The following is a 5,269-nucleotide window of genomic DNA, read 5'->3' as shown; positions in this document are numbered from 1 at the left end:
TTGCAGCCAGTGAGGGGCAGGGCAAACTCTGTACAGCCCTGTCCTCTAAGCCTTCGGTGATAGCAGGAGCCATGGACATCAACATAGACCACAGCTGCACCAGGTCATAAACCCAGACATCAGCATGGCCCTGGGTGGCAGAAGTCACCCACCTCAGCCAGCCCCTCACTGCTTTCACCTCTTCAGATATGTCTCTGTCCACAAAATACGAACCGTTCTGTCTCTCTTGCTCTCTCTCCCATACCACGCCATACATTTGCTCACCACAACAGTACACGTCTGTTCGGCGCAACCCCATGTTTTCTCCTTGGAGCCTAGGGCACACTGTCCCATGCCTGCATGTGGGTCTCCTTGTCCCGCTCAGTCCATCATGTCACCGGTAAGCACCGTGCCTCCTCCTGGTAAGAAACACCTTAGGGCGTAACTTCATAAGTGAAAAGAATCCACCTGTGCTGAAGCCATGGCACAGGAATGATCAAGAATGATTTCCTAAAACCTGAGCCCTGGTCAGGAATGGAGAATGTACTGGTGGTTGAGTATTTCACGTGCTCCTAACAGTTTACCTTACATCACACAGCATATCCATCCATCTCTAATAGCCAGACAAACCCTCTCACAGACACGCCCCTGTCAATCAGAGTTTTCTACAGACACTCAACACGGGCAACTGGGGTCACACCTTTCCTCCTTAGCTGTAAATCATGGCTGAAAGAGCTCAGAGATGGGGACCCATGAATCCCCCCCCCTACTCCTCCTCTATTCTGCCACAGGAGATAGTGACGATAATTGTGTGATTAAGCTTCTTGGCATGCAGTCACACCCAGTTATTGACATGGCTGTGGTTGATTTGACAGGCAACATTGAGAGAACACGGCCTCCAAGTCCTATGATATTTACTTTCTAACCCACTCCAGACAAAAATGTCTGTAGTCAAGATAGTGAGTTGAATATTGATAAGTTTATCTTATATAGTTATTCCTAGATAGCATCAAGAGAATGGTTCTAGAACTGCCCCCACAAGACACCACAGTCTGGGGCTGCTCAAATAATTCAGATCACATGGCATAGCATTTGCATAGAACCTACACAGATCATTCTGTTCTGGTAACTGACCCCAAGATTGCATACAGTGTTCAATACAGTGTAAGGGCTGTGGAAATAACTGTTATACTGTATTGTTTACAGAATTAAAAAAAAACTGTACTTGTTCAATAAGACACAATTTTTATGAATACTTTTGAGCCATAACTGGTTAAATTAGTGGTTGCAAACCACATGGTTACAGAAAACCAATTATGTACCTTCCTCCCTTTTGCAGTAGTTTTAACTATGGAACAAGTTAATATTAAAATTTCTCATTTTGAAGAGGAACGGAGGGAAGAAGGAAGCTATCATATTGAACCCACTCTTGATCTCTTGCTACCTTCCATAGAACAGATTCTCAACAGCCATCTCCCAGTGTACAGAACAGGGAAGATACCTACAGGAATTCTGCACAATCAGAAAGTTCCATTCCTGGGAGTGAGGCAGGGAGAAGGGGTTTTAGAAACCAGCAGGGCATCTAGATGAGACGAACTTGGCCTTGGGGTTTGAAGAAGGTCTAATATTGATTCTGGTGCCATAACCTTTCAGACTGAGAGAAGGGTTTGGAAGGAAGAGTGTGGAGGAAGAAGTGGTATAGTTATGGGCAAGGCTCATTGGCAAGGCTTTTACACTGAGGCAATTCCAAAGGGGAGAGGTCCAGGGAATGTCCTAGAAACAGGATGGATCTGGGTCAGCTCTGGGATCAGAAAATTACCTCTGCTGTCTGGGACAGGAGAAGTGAAGTAGTCAGACTGGGTGGGGACAAGTTGCAAGAAAAGGCAAAGGTGCAGATAAGGAAAAGAGCCAAGGGCAGGATAGGTGGATGGATGGTGGTGATAGCTCAGACGTCAGTTTCACAGAGTTCGAAGCTGGTTAGGAGTAGGCCACAAGGAGAGACCAGCAACGAACCTCAGGCTTCAGGTCGGAGCCCTGTGCCATCCCGCAGAAGATACCAGTGCGCAAGCAATATCAGGGGGTCATAGGCAGGTTTGGCATGGAGTCCATGGAGAATATTGGCCTTTGGTATGAATCAAAATCTGGGTACAGATGCAGAGATACGGAAAGAGAAAAAAGTCAAGGAATAAACAGGAGCCATGCTTGGAACTGTGCAGGAAACAGGCTTGAGGAGCTGTGCCTGCCCATAGCCTTTGAGGACCACTGAAGCAGATGCCTCCAGGTAAGCCTTGAGGTGACTGCGGTCCTTGTAACATGGACGGCATCCTCCAAAGACGTTAACTAATGCACAGCTGCATCACTAGTCTTTAGAACCAGGGATAAGTATGCACAGTCCTCTGCCTACATCGGCGTTATGTAGGTAATCTAATAATCCTGACTTACAGGGAAAGTATCTGCTGAGAAAATTCATCCACTACACCCAGCCTCCTGAGTGTTACAGCTCAGCAGCACACAGCAGTTCAGAATCCATCTGTCACCCTCGGAGTTACTCGACTGGCTGGGAGTCGAAGGTCACCACTGAGGCCAGCAAGAAGATCATTCTAAAATGCATATTCAAAGCCTAAGACAAACACAAAATTCAAAATTGAAAAGACTTTTCCTAGTGATGGCATCTCACATTCGCGTGCACACCACTGGCAAGTCAAAGCAATTTCAAAACATGCTATCAAGAGCCAAGGACCATCTGTATTGCGTCAAACCACTCTACGTTCTGGGTTCGTTTATTCCACAACAGTCAACAACCGGTACACTTTGTCTCCCCCACTCCCCTTTCTTCTCTTTCTCTTCCTATTCTTCTTTTTCTTCCCTGTCTTTCATCTTCCTCTTCCCCTAGGCTATCTGAGTCTCCTAATATTAGAGAAAATCTCCCTGTGATACAAGGAACAGGCTGCCACAGCAGGTGTGAACGGGGGGAGAAGGAGCCTAAGGTGGTCAGCACATTGCCCAACCCCCGCCCCATGGAGAATTCCAAGCCGTGGACCGACCAGTAGCTGGCTTTACATCCTGCTGGTTAGAGGCGTTTTTTTTTTTTGTTTTTGTTTTTGTTTTTTGGATTTTTGAGACAGGGTTTCTCTATAGCTTTTAGTTTCTGTCCTGGAACTAGCTCTTGTAGACCAGGCTGGCCTCGAAATCACAGATATCCACCTGCCTCTGCCTCCCAAGTGATGGGATTAAAGGCGTGTGCCACCACCTGGTTAGAGGCATCTTGGCTCAGGGTGGATAACTGCCACTTTACCGTAGCTTGCATCTTGGATGTCTCCCCAAGACCCGTGTTGAAGTATGAGTCCCAGAATTAAGCTCTTGGGAGGTGGTGGTAACTTTTCTAGGTGGGGGCTGGAGGAAGGACGTTAAGTCATTTGGGTGAGGCCTTAAATGGGATAGCAGGACTTCCTCTTCTCCATTTTTTTTCTTTCTGGCCATGAGATGAGCAAGTTTTTGTCACCCCACTCTCGGATCCTGATGAGTTGCTCCTTCACAGCCCTAGTAGCAACCTACAACTGCCACATGACAGTGATTGACTATAGGAGTTCAAGGTCCTTCATAATCTGAGTTCCTCATGACTGCAAGACTAGGGTTCCTGCCTCCTCCTGGCTATCATTTACTTCACCTCTGTGCTCTGAGTCCCCCCGCCTTCCCCCCTGCGCTCATCACACTCCACCCCACACAGTGTCTTCTTTAAAGTTATCAGTAGCAGGTTATCTTCATGCAAAGCCCAGATCCCCCTGTAAAAGCCACCACTGAATTAATTTGGGCCCACCCAAGATAATCTCCTCTTTATTAATTCAAAATTAAATACCTTAGAGCCTTCTTTACATTGCCATATAAGGAAAGTTTGCAGTCAACATGACATGATCACAGGTCAAGGTCTCAGGCGCAACCAGTGATGGGGGAGCATTGAAGAAGACTACCCGAGGTATCTACCCTGTGTTTTGGCTCATGCTGGATGCTGTTGCTGAAAGCCAGAATAAGATGAAGACTTGGGCGCTCAGGGGCCTCACTGGTCAGTCACAGAATCAGCTGCGGAGATCCACCAGCCCACACAGTGGGACACATTTAACTTTTCAAGGTGGACGGTTTTCCCAAGGCACAGTGTCTTGTGGCTCCCGTGGAGTGTTTATTCACTGATGCAGGAGAGAGCTGTTCAGGCGGAAGAAACTGCTGGGGTAGGTGTTTCGCACATTGCTGGGTTTTAGGTAGTTACCTGCACAGGCCCTCTCATAACCATCATTTATTTGGTTATTTTTTTGTTGTTGTTGTTAAACTAGCTCACCCTGTTTGACTCAAATTTATTTTAAACAGAACCTTTACATCTCAAGTGTAAAATGGAAAACCAGAATTCCTTGTTAAAAATAGAAGCTAACCATAAAAATAAATAAAAAGAAGCAAGGGCTCATGAATTTCTTATGATCTAGCAGACTTTGCTAAAAGTAGAAACCCGCAAGCGTGAGAGAGATGTTTAAGGAAATACCAAAGGAAAAGGACATTTTTCATACAAAGGCTGACAGAAGATTAAGAAATGAGCAGTTGTCATGTGGGGGTTCGTGAGCACTATTGATGCCCGAAGGCTGTTGAACCTGGAGAGGGCCAGATCAGTGGCCAGGTGCTTAGGACTCTGTCAACGGGAGGGAGCCAGGACAGGCAGGACACTGAATATGATGGGATTATAATAGGTGCTGAAACAGTTCCCACAGGTAGTTTTGAAGCCAGAATGCACCCTTGAATGCATGCCAAGTTGACAAAAGAGAGCCCAGGTCTTCCAGGGAAGCTCTGGCTGGCCACCCATCAATGCTAGGTGGCGCTGGGAAAGGAGAGGTATGACCATGGGCTGGGCGCCCCCTTCAGGAAGCTGAGGCAACTCCTGGTGAGTGTCTCTGTGGGGAGCTGACTCCAGGAACCCTTGGGGAAAGAGGTGAGACAGAATGGGGCAGCTATGGAGGCACAGCTGGTCAGGGCAGAGAGTCCACTGCAGCCCATCTTCTCTTCAGGTTGGGATAACTTGCTTTGCACGACAGACAATCCTATACTGTCTAGGAATGGCTCTTCCGGAATTCTGCCTGTTTTCCCTCCCTGGGAAAACTTCCCAGGAAGTTACAAGAATAGATTTAGTTCTCCCTCCTTCTGCTCCTCATTGGGACCTTGGGAGCTCAGTCTAGTGCTCCAGTGTGGGTCTCTGTCTCTATCTCCATCCATCACCAGATGAAGGTTCTATGGTGATAAGCAAGATATTCGT

This window comes from Microtus ochrogaster, chromosome 6 (assembly GCF_000317375.1).
Source record: "Microtus ochrogaster isolate Prairie Vole_2 chromosome 6, MicOch1.0, whole genome shotgun sequence".
Classification (NCBI taxonomy): domain Eukaryota; kingdom Metazoa; phylum Chordata; class Mammalia; order Rodentia; family Cricetidae; genus Microtus; species Microtus ochrogaster.
This window is presented reverse-complemented; position numbering follows the sequence as displayed.